Source organism: Alnus glutinosa, chromosome 1, assembly GCF_958979055.1.
Source record: "Alnus glutinosa chromosome 1, dhAlnGlut1.1, whole genome shotgun sequence".
Taxonomy (NCBI): Eukaryota; Viridiplantae; Streptophyta; class Magnoliopsida; order Fagales; family Betulaceae; genus Alnus; species Alnus glutinosa.
In genome coordinates this window covers 50,933,283-50,948,462 of record NC_084886.1, presented here as the reverse complement: position 1 = coordinate 50,948,462, position 15,180 = coordinate 50,933,283, and the positions used below count along the sequence as shown (strand labels likewise).

The 15,180-nt window shown below is 36.3% G+C and overlaps 1 pseudogene; it reads right to left on the bottom strand.

The window, feature by feature from the left end:
- Window positions 1–7,061: 7,061 nt before the first annotated feature.
- On the bottom strand, window positions 7,062–9,050 carry LOC133861423 (pentatricopeptide repeat-containing protein At1g34160-like; annotated as a pseudogene).
- Between the last annotated feature and the right edge of the window lie 6,130 nt (window positions 9,051–15,180).

Below are 15,180 nucleotides of genomic sequence, written 5' to 3'. Positions count from 1 at the left end.
TTTAATATGGTATTAGAATAAGTATTATGAATTCGAACGGTATCTCTGTCAACTTAAACTTTTTGAATAATCAAGAATTTAACATGTCGGCTCCAATTTTTCCAGAAATTTGCTAACCCTTATTAGAACAAAATACAATGCATATAAATTTTATTCTTTAGTTAAATATTATAACATATATGGAATACAGTCATAGAAAGAAAATACTCAAACTCTCAATATATAGAACTCTTATTATGAGATACTCAAGCTATTTTACACCATATGATATGATCTTCGAAAAAATTGGTTGCTCTTTTAGAATGAAAGATAAAGAGACAAATAAAAGAGAATTCCTACTCTTTTTGTAAAGATAACTTTTTGTGTATACACAAATTATAAGCTAACAAGCCTTAGGAACAGATAAAATGCTATGTTCTCTCTTTTACTGCCCTGCTTTCTTCCTCACTATTCAGCCGTCTCAGGGAGGAGGGAAGGGTCTCATCGCTTCCCTCCTCTCCCCTTTATCTTTCATTTATGTCTTTTTATCTTTTTGTAGCTGTTTGTTTAGTGGTTTTTTTAGCTCTCTTCACCTTTATGGAAGTTTTATCCGTTGTCTTGTACGACTTATCCCACCCGGAATTGCAACTTTAGTGTTTTGGCTTCTCCATTGCGCCGTCGTTCTCCCCGCGTTAGTGGCTATTTTTGTTGTGGTTCTTAGATTTGGTTTTTTAAAAGCTAGATCTATCTTCCTACAATGGATTCTACCTCACACGCACCTCACCACCATGCTCACCGGTGCGCTTGCTATCCAACGCTGTTGGTTTTTCTTCCATCCGCCATCCACGAGCCAGAGAGATCCGCCCAGCCAGCCTCTAATTTTGCATTTTTTTTATTTTTTTAATACTACTTGGGTTATTGTCTCCTTTTAGGTGAGACTCTTGTATTTAAATTTGTGTTAGAGTTTTTATTTTCTGTAGTTTCAGTTTCAGACTCTTACAGTATTTTTACCACTTCAGCCTCATTCGGGTGGTTGTTATTGATCCCAAGTGAGGATATAGATAGGCTTGTCTTCTTCTGTACCTCTTTCGCTTATGAAACCGTTTTGTGCGGCCCCTTGAAATTGATTGAGTCATTTATTTGTCCTATTTCCCATTTTTTGTATATATTTCAGCATTGTTTTAGTTTGTTTTGGGTTTATTGTTAGGGAGCCTATCCCTTTTTCTTTTATAGGATCAATTACTTCTTCTTCCTTTGGGATGGAGTGGCAATGATCCCCATATAACCTTTTCCTTATATCAGTTAGAGAAAAAAAAAAAAAAAAAAAAAAAAAAAAAAAAAAAAGAAGAAGAAGAAGAGAGAGAGAGAGAGAGAAAAGAAGATGAAGAAGAAGAAAACTTATTGTATTGTATGCTATTAGGCTCTCATATTTACCCACCCTCTCAGCCCATTAGGCTCCATCCTGATAAACCAAATCTTTCTTCCTTTGAGCCTAATCCAAACTTTATGGATATTACTACCATTCCTCCTAGTCTTCAAACAACCGAACTTAACCCAACATCTACTGTTCACCCACTCTCAGACACAAGTTCGTTTACTGTCAACCCATATTCCCGCACCTATCACAAAGCCCCCAAATCATCTGCACAAATGACAAGATTCCATCCTTACTATACCAGAAGTGTCACTCCCTCCTCGCCACCCTCTCCTACAATTCGTTCTCCTCCTCCACCCCAGCCTTCCCCACCAACTTCCCCGGATACATCCTTTCTACCTCAAAAAAAATGTGGCTGGCCTATTAGTGATGATAATATCCCTCTAGTTGCTTTGAAAAAACAAAGGGTGACTGAATATCCTAATCCACTTTTATCTGGAATTTCTGGAGTGGAGCTGGCAGCTTTGTCCCTAACTTCTCTTAAATATTCTATGCCAACTGCTGCTCCTTTGGCTTTATCTTTGGGCCTTGAATCTGTTTGCTGGAAGCAGGTTTCCCCTTCTATAATTGTGCCGCATTGTTCTGCCACCTCTCCTATGGTTAATGTTGATGGAAGTTCTCCTTTTGCTGATTCACCTGTTCGTCTAGACATGAATGCAATTCCACCATCAACCAGAAGTTTCCATCGAGCAATTAGTGGAGTTCATCATCTTCTATCAGATTATGAAAAGGATGCAATGTTGGATGACCAGGCTTTCACTCAAGATGACGCAAAGGGGGAGGACCAGTCTGGTCTTCCTCCCCATCCATGAAACTCTTAGCTTGGAATTGCAGAGGGTTGACTCGTGCCTCTGCAATCCGAAGTTTAAGAGTTAAGGTTAGGAAATATTCCCCAGATGTTATATATTTATCAGAAACTAAAGCTACTCCAGTTGCTGTCTGTATAATTATGAACAATCTTGGTTTCTTTTTGATGGCCCATGTTCCTCCTGTTGGCACTAAAGGAGGACTTTTGTTAACATGGCGTCATGGTGTTGAACTAGAGTGTTTTATTACTAATGTAAATACTATATCTGCTAGGCGTTATTCTGATCCTGTTAATAACCCTTGGATGCTTTCTTGTGTTTATGGCTCACCTTACTATCATAATAGACAAAAATTCTGGGATAATATAATGGCAATTGGAGATAGATTTTCTGGTCCTTGGCTGTGCATTGGAGATTTTAATATGATTTTGGATCAAACTGATAAATCTGGTGGTTTACCTTATGCTACTTCATCAAGGGATTTTTTTTCGATCTTTTATGAATACTTGTGGAATGATTGATCTAGGAATTTCTGGGAACCCTTTTACATGGTCAAATCATCAGGAGGGTAGCCATCTTATTAAACAAAGGCTGGATAGAGGGGTAGCTTCTTCTCAATGGTTTGAATTATTCCCATCCCACTCTATTTGTCATTTGCCTGCTATCACTTCTGATCATAATCCGTTGATTCTCAATACTGCTTCTCTATCATTCTCTCTGCCTAAGCCTTTTAGATTTGAGGAATTTTGGACTAAGCATCCTGAATGTCGTTCGGTTATTATAACAGCTTGGGATTCCTATATCAGTGGTTCTTCTGCTTTTATCTTAGCAAGAAAACTGAAATCAACAAAGTATGCCTTGAAGATTTGGAATAATTTGTATTTTGGGAATATTCAGAAAAAGATCAATTCTATTTCTCAGCAAATAGATGATATCCAACAATCCAATTTCTATCCACGTTTGTATCAAGAGGAAGCTTTCCTAAAACAGGAATTGGACTCTTTGTTTATTCAAGAAGAAATTTTATGGAAGAATAAATCCCAGGACACTTGGCTTACTTGTAAGGATTTGAATACAAAATACTTCCATCTATCAACTTTAATCAAAAGAAGACGAAATGCTATTGATGCCCTCTGGTGCATGGATTTTAGATAGAAGGAATATAGGCAATTGCTTTGGTAATTTTTTCAAGGATATATTCTCTTCCTCTTTGCCTAGTTCTTCTAATGAAATGCTTATTCTTTTTGATAATGTTATTTCGGATGAAGAGAATATAGTGTTATGTTCTATTCCTTCGAAAAAGGAAATTTTTGAGACTTTTGTCAGTATTGGTGCTACTAAAGCTCCGGGGCCAGATGGATTTACTGCTTTATTCTATCAAAAATATTGGAGCATCATCAAGGAAGTGGTCTTAAATTGCGTATGGGATTTCTTCAAAAAGAACCATTTATTGAAGGAGCAAAATCACACATTTATTGCTTTTATTCCCAAAAGGTTGGGGCCTTTCTCAGTCAATCATTTCCGGCCAATCAGTCTTTGTAATATTATTTACAAGATAATTTCGAAGATACTGGCGAACAGATTTAAAGTTCTTCTTCATCATTTTATTTCTCCAAATCAGTCTGCTTTTGTTCCTTCCAGGACAATCCAGGATAATTCTATTTTGGCACATGAACTGATTCATTCTATCAAATCAAAAAAAGGAAGAGGAGGGCTTATGGTGGTTAAAATCGATATGGAGAAAGCGTTTAACCGAATGGAATGGGATTTCTTATTATCCATTCTTACAAATTTGGGGTTTGATCCTATCTGGATAAATTGGATTCGAATTTGTATTTCTTCTACATCCTTTTCTATTCTTATAAATGGATCTCCTTATGGGTTTTTTACTCCTTCTAAAGGGTTGCGGCAAGGGGATCCCCTATCTCCCTTTTTGTTTATTCTTGGTACTGAGGCTTTATCAAGAATATTTCATCAGCAAGAAAGTCTGGGAATTCTTAAAGGAATTCGAATTGCAAAGAATTGTCCACCTATTACTCATCTGCTTTTTGCTGATGATCTGATTATTTTTGCCAAGGCAACTTCTACAGAGGCAGTTTCCATTAAATCCAGTCTTGAGTTATATTGTTCTTGATCAGGGCAAAAGGTGAACACCGGCAAGTCTTCCCTTTTTTTTAGCAAAAATACTCTGGATTCAACAATTCGCAGTATTAAAGGTACTTTTCCTTTTAAGAAAGCTTCTCCATCCTCTTGTTATTTAGGATTGCAATTTATCATTGGGAAATCAAAAAAAGAAGCTTTTCAACCTGTTCTGGATAAGGTGCTGAATGAAATTGAAGGCTGGCGAGCTAAGACTCTTTCTCAAGCTGGTAGGACCGTTCTCATCAAGGCCACTACGGCTGCAATTCCATCTTATACGATGAGTACTTATATGCTTCCTATTTCTCTTTGCAATACTCTGGATAGAAGTTTTAAAAAATTTTGGTGGGGTTTCCCTAAGGATAAATCTAGAAATCTATCTCTTAAATCCTGGAGTTCTATTTGCATGCCTTGTAGTCGCGGAGGGTTGGGGATTCAAGATATGAAATCAGCCAATTTAGCTCTTATAGCAAAACTGGGATGGAAAATTCTTAATAACTCTGAGAATATTTGGGTGAAATTACTCCAAAAGAAATATATCAAATATGGGAATTTTCTCACTTCCCCAAATTCTATTTCAGCTTCGTGGTTCTGGACGGGTATACAGAAGTGTAAATCTTTTATTCAATCAGGAGCATGTCTTCAAGTGGCTGTTACTTCTGATTTTCCTATCTGGACAACTTCGTGGGTTCCAACTTTACCGAATTATAAGCCTCTGCTGAAATTTCCAAATAATCGGAACTTGCCAATTGGATTTATATCAGATTTTATTCTCCCGGGAACTGCAAGGTGGAACCTTCAAGCCCTTGATAGGTGTTTTGATAGTATCTCGGTTCGAGAGATTGCAAAAATCCATATTTCTTCAAATACAGAGACTAAGTTTTTTTGGACCTATTCTACTTCCGGACGATTTACAACTTCTTCTGCTTATCTTGCTCTTCAAAATAATTTTGTTAGTACTATCATGCCAAGAACTTCTGCTAATTTTTGAAAGAGTATTTGGAAGCTGAATCTCAATGACAGATTGAGGTTATTTATCTGGAAATTTGCTTGGAATTTATTTCCTACAAGGGAACGGTTGAATGCAATATTTTCTTCCCCAGTTTTGATACTGTATGTCCTCTTTGCCAAGAGGGAGAAGATTCTATCCAGCATTTATTTTTTAAATGTAGATTTGCCCGAGTAATTTGGCACAATTCTTTTTGGCCAATGGACTTACTGGCTTTCAACTTCACCAATATGTTGGATTGGATTAAAGTAATTATCTCTCCTAGAGCGACTCTCAAAATTCCAAAGGAAGACCATCATCGATTTCAAAATTTTGTAGCAGTGGCTTGTGATTTTCTTTGGTCTTCAAGAAATAAGGCTTATCATGAAAATATTTCTTTTGATCCTCTTAATGTTTCTAGGAAAATTAACAAAGTATCAATTGAACATATGGCAACTTGGAAGACTGTCTCTATTCCACTTGAAGAAAAATGGATGCCACCTCCGCCGCATTGGTTCAAAATCAATTTTGATACAGCAATACGAGATACTTTTTCGGCTCAAGCTGCTGTGTGTCGGGATCATCTAGGACATATCATCAAAATGGACACCAAGATTAACTCCAAATGTCTACCAAATATGGGAGAAGCTCTAGCAGCAAATCTTGCTGTTTCATTAGCGATTTCTCAAAATATCCAAAGGTTCATTCTGGAAGGTGATTCGCAGATTGTTATTCTTGCTCTTCAACAGCCAGAAATTGCTCAAGATTGGCGAATTTCATCAACTATCTATCATACTATTGAATCTATTCCTGCTGATTCTTTTTGGACTGCACGGAAGGTCAATAGAAGTGCAAATTTCTGTGCTCATTATGTAGCACAATGGGCCGCGCCAGGGTTACAGCTGGCAGCATTCTCACCTATCCTCCACCAACCCCTTCAATCCGAATAGTTAGTGGGAAGGATCCACCTTTTCATTAGTTTGGATTTTCTTTATTTCTTTACATTATGTTTACATTATGTATTAGATAATGCTTTATTTCTGGTTTAAGCTTTGGTTTTTTAAAGCTATAGTTTGTAATCTCGTTTTTAAGTATCTATAAAAAAATAAAAAATAAAACCACCTCTCAGGAATGCAACTTTTTAATTAAAGCAAAGTCTTTAATTGTTTGTCCTTTTATTATTGCTAGCAGGCAAGTTGTCTGCCGTTTACAAAGTGGTTAGTAACTATAAGAACATTTATGGTTAATATAGTATTGTTGAGCCTAAACTAAGCTTATAATTTCAAAAAATAATATGATGTTTATCATAAACATACGTTATAGTAAGCAATTGATAAGTTGTTTTATTTACTTCCCTACCTTTAAGGTTGATTACCTAATATAGTGGTCCATCTTTTGATGAAAACGGCGCTTCATAATTTTAAATAATAAATTTAAATGGAAGAATATTCAGTATTTATGGTTAAATACAATTTAGCCTTCCAAACTACCGCTCGTTCTCTTGATGGCCCTTCAAACTTCTAAGGCTTGCATTCTGGCCCCCCAAACTATCAATGCCTTTGAAAATGGCTAACTCCATTAGTGTTTCCAGTTAATATGGATGGAAAATACTACATGTGCTGCGCACATGACTCTAAAGGACCAAAAAATCAAAAATGCCATTCTTTTTAAACATAAAATTACTAAATTGCCCTGTGAAAAAATAACACGTTACTTAGTGGTATAAGACCACAATATTACGAAAATGCCATTTTACATCACAATAGATCTGCTTCACCTTCATGGTACTTTGTCCCCGTACCACGTCTCCTCTGAATCCATAAACATGCTCTTCGCCACCATCTTGTCTCGACCGAGCATGGGAACGAGTACTCCGAGCCGAACTGGAACTCGTCGCCCGTACGATCCGATCGCCCTCACTTGTGCTAATCAACCCAAAAGCCACAACTAACTTCTCGCTGTGATAACACGTACAATACATTCTCCTTGTCCTCTTGTCCTACCTATATCATGCAACAAAAAGTTAGTCTCAGCCACATACCCATATATATGCTTTAATCCTGAACTTAATCTCATCAAGCTTTGCATAAATATCATGCCAATTGGAATGGCTCAGATCACCATTTACAAACTTATGTATGACACCATCCACTTCAATGTAGCTAAACCCAGGTATCTTCTTCACATCTCTATTCTTCATAGCCTCCCTCACCCTACCCACATCATTCCATCTCTCATGAGCTGCATAAACATTTGACAACAACACAAAATCCCCACAACTATTAGACCCCATCTCCACTAGCTTCTGTGATGCAATTTCAACCCTTTCTACATTCCCACAAGTCTTACAGGCACCAAGCAAACTCTGCCAAAGAGCCACGTTGGGAAACATAGGTTTGGAGTTTATAATATCATAAGCCTCTTTGAGCCGCCCAGCTCGACCCAACAAATCCACCACACTTCCATAATGCTTAACATTAAGGGTAACCCCAGAACCCGCCATCGAATCGAACAACTGCACCCCATCTTCCACTAAGCCTACATGGTTGCACGCGCACAACATACCAAGATATGATACAGCATCCGGGTGCACACCGGCTCGACCCATTTGCTTAAAAAGCTCAAGTGCCTTGTATGCATCACCATGCATAGCAAACGCCATAATCATGGCATTCCACGTAACAAGACTCTTGCTACAGAATATGTTCTCAAACACACCATATGCTTTATTGACGAAGCCACATTTTGCATACATATCAATAACTGCATTACAAACTATCAGGTTCATGTCTAGCTTCTCTTCCATGATATACCCGTGAATCTTTTCGCCTTCTTTCAAAGCACCCAGTTGCGAACACGCTGAAAGAGCTCCAAGAACGATGACTTCATTAGGCTTCCAACCCTCTACCGTCATTCTTTTAAACTACACTATAGCTTCACTGGGTCGACTTCCCTGAGCCAACCCAGCAATCAAGGCATTCCAGCCCTTTGAGAAGGAGCCAGATGGTAATGGGAGTTCTCCTTTGCAAATTTATGCCAAAGAATCGAGTATAAGCTTATGCTGGAAGTTCTTAAAAGAGGCCCCAGAATAAAGAACGATGGAGAAATTATATCTGAGAAAGCTTCTGCTGCTAATGATACAATCATTGATATATTTGGAGGTCACAGGGCTTTTATTGAAGCAGAGGAGGCCGAGGAGCTTCTAAACCCACTAAGGAAACCAAACTTGTATACTAAGATTTGTTTCAGTAATAGAAGTTTTGGCTTGTTTCAGTAAACCAAGCTACTGCAGTCCTTGGGTTTTTCAGGTCGTCTAGCGATGCATTAAACTGAAATCTGGTCGGTGGGTCGAAGACCCACTTTGGCGAATAGCGGTTTCAGTTCGAACAAAACCCACGTCGACAAACTCGTTGGGAAGGGCAAGAACCCGGCCTTGCAGATTTCGGTCTATGCAGGTCGGAGAGGGACGACGTGTGGATTCGGGGGTGGACCCGACATGAATCCTCTCTCTATCGGGCCAAGGTGAACCGGGTAAAACAAAGGAAGTGAAGGGGGTGGCGGAGAAGAAGATGAATGAAGAAACAGATCGAAGAAGATGATATTGATGGAGAAGACTGAAAATCAGAAGCCACATGCCGTTGCGCGTAGGAAAAGGGGTATTTTCGAGCTTTTGAGTTAAAAAGAGTCACGTGCCAACTGCCATGTTTCCGTCCACTTAAGATGGCATAAAGTGACGGATGAGAAAAAAAAAAAAGTTATTGGTATTTTTGAGGGTCGGAATTCAAGTCTCGATAGTTTGAAGGGCTATCAAAGAACGAATGGTAATTTGAGAAACTTTTTTTATATTTAACCCGGATATTTATCTATGATACTGTAATCGCTGATATATATATAACCTAATTTCTCTTAATTGAAATCATGATAGTTCACTTTTTAAAAAAAGAAAAAAGAAAAAAGAAAAAAAGGTAAACCTGGAGAGTTTGGGCTATTTTCCTATCTTGGTTTATGATGGGCTGGGTTAATTATAGGAGGCAAAGCCTGGTCTAAGTCGGATGGAATCCGATACGTGTCCACTAGACGGGAGCAATGCACTATGCATCTACTATCTAGTATCTAGGCCATAATGGCCATTCTAATTTCTAGGCCTTTCTGGACTTAACAACCACCTACCCGTGAAAACTAACGTACGCCGCTCTCAAACTAAAGGCTTTCTTGCGCATGCTACTCATAGGTTGTCACACACTCTCAACTTAAAAAAAAGTACAAATAAATAAATAAATAAAATGGTTATGCTACTATTAAATTTTATCTTTATTTCTTTTATTAGCGTACGATTGAGGTCTATACGCCTACAATTTCAAGAGTCCAGAGACTCCCCATACGATTCATTTCACACACTCACTTTTTTAAAAAAAAAAAAATGTAATGTGTATGATTCTATTAAATTTTACCTTTATTTATTTTATTATCATATATGATGCAAAATTTGACAAAGTCAAAATACACCATCATCGAGGATTACAAAAAGCTTTGAGTAACTGCCACATTGTTAATAAACATCTAAATTTGTGTTTGTGTCAAGCTGTATGGGATTCCTTCATGTCTCATGCACGCATGTGGGTGTACTAAATAATGGTAGAAGAGTTTAATCTACAATCAAAGTGTATCACATAAGAGTTTAGCCCTTGGGGGAGCCCTCAAGCGGTGGTGTAACCACCTTCACGAGAATTTGGAGGATGATGCGACTACTCTTGAGGGGTCGGTGGTGATGCGACTTCTCCCAAAAGTTAGAAAGATGGTTAGGCTTAGATTGACTAACTCATGATCACTCCTCAAAAGGTAAAACGTTGGTCGGCCACTCTTAAGGGGTGGGTTGGATCACCCCCTTTTTACTAACTTCTTTTCTTTTTTTTCTTTTTTTTTTTAAAGGTGTTTGTTACTCAATTTAGATAGTTTGTTTTGAATAAACAACCTAGATCCTTGAAATTACAAGGGATAATTGTACCGTTGGTCCCTGTGGTATACCATAATTATTTTTTACTCTCTATGGTTTAAAAAGTTCATGGGAGATCCTCGTGATATGCAATAATTACAAATCGATCCCTGACGTCAAATTCTGTTAAAATTTTTAACAAATTCCATCAAATGCCACGTCAGCGACACGTGTCTACCGTAATAAAAATATATAAATTTATTAAAAAAATAAATAAAAATACTTATTCTTTTTAAAAAAAAAAAACAAAAAAAAAAGAAACAAAAAAAGAAAAAAAAGAAAAAGAAAAGCTGAAGGGGCTGGCCACCCCGCCCAGCCCCTTCAGCTTTTCTTTTTCTTCTTTTTTTTTTGAATTTTTTTAGTTATTTTTTTTTTTTATAAAAATAAGTATTTTTATTTTTTTTAATAAATTTATATTTTTTTATTACAGTGGACACGTGTCGCCATCTTATTGGCGACACGTGTTGCTGACGTGGCATTTGACGGAATCTGTTAAAAATTTTAATAGAATTTGACGCCAGAGATCGATTTGTAATTATTGCATATCACAAGGACCTCCCATAAATTTTTTAAACCATAGGGAGTGAAAAATAATTATGGTATACCACAGGGACCAACAGTGCAATTATCCCAAATTACAAATCCTTCAATTCCAAATAATTCAAGCTGGAGTCTAGGGTTCACATTTTATGAAAAGAAAAATGTTAGACCTAGCCAAATCAGCCACTTTAAAAAATTTATCATTTCTACTTTATAGATAAAATGTAAATTGCCACATAAATTTATAAAGTAATTATAGAACCTAAACATTTTCCTTTTAAAGAACCTAAGTGCAAGTAGGTCATTCTCTTGTATGATTAGATCACTAACAGTAGTTTTCCTTAAATTTTCGAGATAATTGTACCGTTGGTCTCTGGTATTGGTCATAATTATTTTTTATTAAGTAGTTCAAAAAGTTCATGAGAGGTCCTCGTGCTAAACAATAATTACAAATCAGTCTCTGAACATATTTTCCATCCAAAAGTTAACAGATTCCTTTAGTCAGCCACGTCACACCCAATAAGAAGCCGACACGTGTCCATTACAATAAAAAAATATATATAAAAAATATAAATATTTGTTGGTTTTTTTTAAAAAATATATATATATATGCAAAGGGTTGGCTGCCCACTAGCAGCTACGGCTGGCAATTTTGACACGACCCAACAACTCGACATGAACACGACACGAAATTAGTGAGTTTGAGTTTACCTTAAACGGGTCAACCCGTTTAGTTCGGTCTGGTGGGTCGTGGCACGGGTTTAGACCTTTTTTTTTTTTTTTTTTTTTTAAAGGAAATGGGATATTAGGATTAGCTGAAAACACGCACACCAAAAAAAAAAAAAAACTCTAACTTCTTTTCTTTCTCCTTCAGCGCCAGCGCCACCCCCTCTTCTTTTTTTTCCATTTTCTTCTTCTTCCTCCTGCTGAACCCGCTCGACGCTCTCTCTCTCTCTCTCTCTCTCTCTCTCTTCTGCCGATGTCGCGGTATGTTAATCTTTGTTTATTACTTTATTTGTTAATCTTTGGTTTTCTCTATGTTGTTTTGTTGCTGATATGAGACAGGATATCTCATATCATGGCAACTTCAAGAATTTATCTTCGGTTACCAGGTCATATTGCTCTGGTTTTTCTATTTTTGAAATTCTTGAAACCAATGATATCAACTAAGAAGGTTCAGCGGCTTAGGATAATGCGATGCCTTAGCCTTACTGCTCCAATTGGTTTTCCTTTTTTATCCACTCATCCAGTAATGTAGAATTCATGATGCTTGATTTCCCATCTGTAATGAATATATCATCATTTGAATATAATGTAATCTTCTTATAGTGTATAGAGGAGTCTTGTACAGTGACTCAGTCTTTTGAAAACTATCACTAACCATAAATCTTCATATTTTCCATTCTAATTGGTGGATTTCCTCACGTGAAGTGCATGTATAGCCTGAAACACAAAATTTATCCCCTAACTGGTCTCCAACAGGGCTAATGTTACATGATTAGAGGTAGTAGAACAAGGGCATGTTTGAGAAAATCTTAAAATCTCAAACGTTGAAAATTATCTAAATAGATTTTTGGATGTAGTCTTTATCACTGGCACTTTTCAAAAGAAACTAAAAAAATATTTTCAAAAAATAACTAGACGGCAATGCTAAGTGGTTAGTCTTGTATTGGCTATGCAAAGTAGAATAGATTAGATCTTAGTGAAGGTAAATCGTTTTTGCTTACATATTTTTCATGCAAAAATGGGTTATGACTTATGAGAATTTCTTTCAAAAGGATCACTTCATAATATATTGTAAGGATCATCAAATGGGTTAAGTTGCAGGGCGTGTACACATTGGTGGAAACATGGGGTAGGATGCTTCCATTACCTTATTATTTGCATTTCTTGCCCAACCATTCTAGCACAGAATTTCCTTTTTGTTGAGTTTGCATGAAGCTTCTATATGCAGGGTGGGGATGCCTAAGACTTGTCAAAGGCAAAAACACAAAGAGAAAAGTCAGTCAGATATTGGTTGTGTATGTATTAATTTGTGAACAATTGTATTAATCTTGAATGAACTTCTGTAGGTTGATTGTTGATAATTATCTCTATAAATTAGGTTGATTGTTGATAATCTTAATTTCGTTTACTTCTTCATTCTAACTTACTAACGATTATGTGTGTAAGTGATTAAGGAAGATTCGATTGTATTCGATGACAATGTGGTTGTAATAGATACAATGAAAGATCTTTCTATTCATATGAATTCGATGACGACAAAAAAGGTCCAGAAGAAGCATAAGAAGACCTCAATAGTTTGGACCCATTTTCATGAACTTCCTTCTACAGATCCAAATGACACAAGGATATGGGCAAAATGCAAGTTTTGTAATCATAAATATATAGCTAACAGTTCACATGGAACTGGGAATCTACAGAAGCATATGAAGGTTTGTGGGGGAAAAACTGATCATGATATTCAACAAATGCTCCTATCTAGAAATTAAGAAACTTTGTCAGTAAGTGCCTCAAAATTTTGTCCTAAAAGATATAGCGAATTGTTAGTTGGTACGATTTTTAAGCATGACTTGTCTTTGTCATATGTTGAATATGATGGTGTAAGAAAAATGCATAGATACTTGCGTAGTGATGTACCATTAATTAGTACAAATATTGCTAAGGCTGATTTGATTAAGATGCATATGTTGGAGAAACAAAAGGTTAAGTCTTTGTTAAATGTTTGCCCTGGGAGGATTAATTTGACATCTGATTTGTGAACTATTTTGACAACCGATGGGTATATTTGCCTCACTGCACATTTTATTGACAATAATTTGGTATTATCTAAAAGGGTGTTAAGCTTTTCATTCATGCCCCCACCACATAATGGTGCATCTTTGGCTGAAAAAATATATAGTTTGCTAGTAGAGTGGGGGATTGATAAAAATGTTTTCTTTATAACATTAGGTAATGCTTCTGTAAATGATTTGTGTGTTGTGAATATCAAACTAAAATTAAACATGAAGAAAGCCCTTCCTTGTGAAGGTGAGTTGTTTCATATGTGTTGTTGTGCTCATATTCTTAATTTGATAGTGCAAGATGGATTGAAAGAGATCACTGGTGCTATCCAAAAGATTCGAGATAGTGTTAAGTATTTTAGAGGATCACAAATGAAAAAATAAAGTTTCCTTACGGCTGTCAGTCAAATGTCATTTGACAGTAATAAGGGGTTAAAACAAGATGTGCCAACTAGATGGAATTCGACATATCTTATAGGTGTGTTTTTGCTTATTTTTATATGACTAATAAAAACTATACGTTTTGTCCTAATGCACTTGAGTGGGAAAATGTGAATGATATCAATAGGCTGTGGGATAAATCAAGAATTTGTGAGCGAAGATGGGTGTAGGAGATTAATGGCAAGTTAAATGATCTCTAAATTTGATAAATATTGGTCAAAATTCAGTTTAGTGTCGGTGATAAGTCTTGAATTTTTCGATTCAAGAGCCCTTAATTTGCATTTGTTAAACCTAGTTTGTGTTGTATATATAACGTTTTGTTGTAATTTTGTGTTATGTCTTATTTTCAGGTCTTAGTTGAAATCTAGTTCAAAACACTCGAATTAGACCTGAAAATACATCAAGGGCAATTTGGTCATTTCCAGAGTTCAAGGTTGATCCTAAAAAGATGAAAATCGTCCAAGGCATTTCGATCAATCGATTATTTGTACAGCCAATAATTCGATCGATCGACTTTCAGTCGACCCAACTTCGATCGATCTATTCTCAAAACATGATACAATCGATCGATCGACTTCGCATCTTCCAGAAGGTCCAGATATTTCCAAATCTTTATGCGATCCAAATCAAAAGTTGAGTTCTATAGATAGAAATGGATGGCGACCAGCTCTGAATACTTGGCTAGAATTAACTCTTGTAGTCTTTTTGTAAATCCAATTTCCTATATATATGGAATTAGGATTTAGGTTTATTTTATGCACCTTTTGGGGGTTTCGAATTTTCTCAGGTGTATCACTTTAATTTCTTGTGTTTTAGTTTACTTTGATGTAACTTTCTGGGCCGAAATCCAGAAAGCTTAATTCCTTTGTATTTCTTCTTTAAATTTCATGTTCTTAGCTTAGTTTGTTTTTCTTTTCCTTTCTTTTCTTGTAATCCAAATTTTAGAGGTTCAATATAGTTGTTGTTCTTCAATTTTCTAGCTTATTCTTTATTGTTTTCATTAATTTTCATGCTTAAATTAGATTCAATTATACATAGCTAAAGTCTACCTTAGGGTTTTGATCAAAATCTCTTCC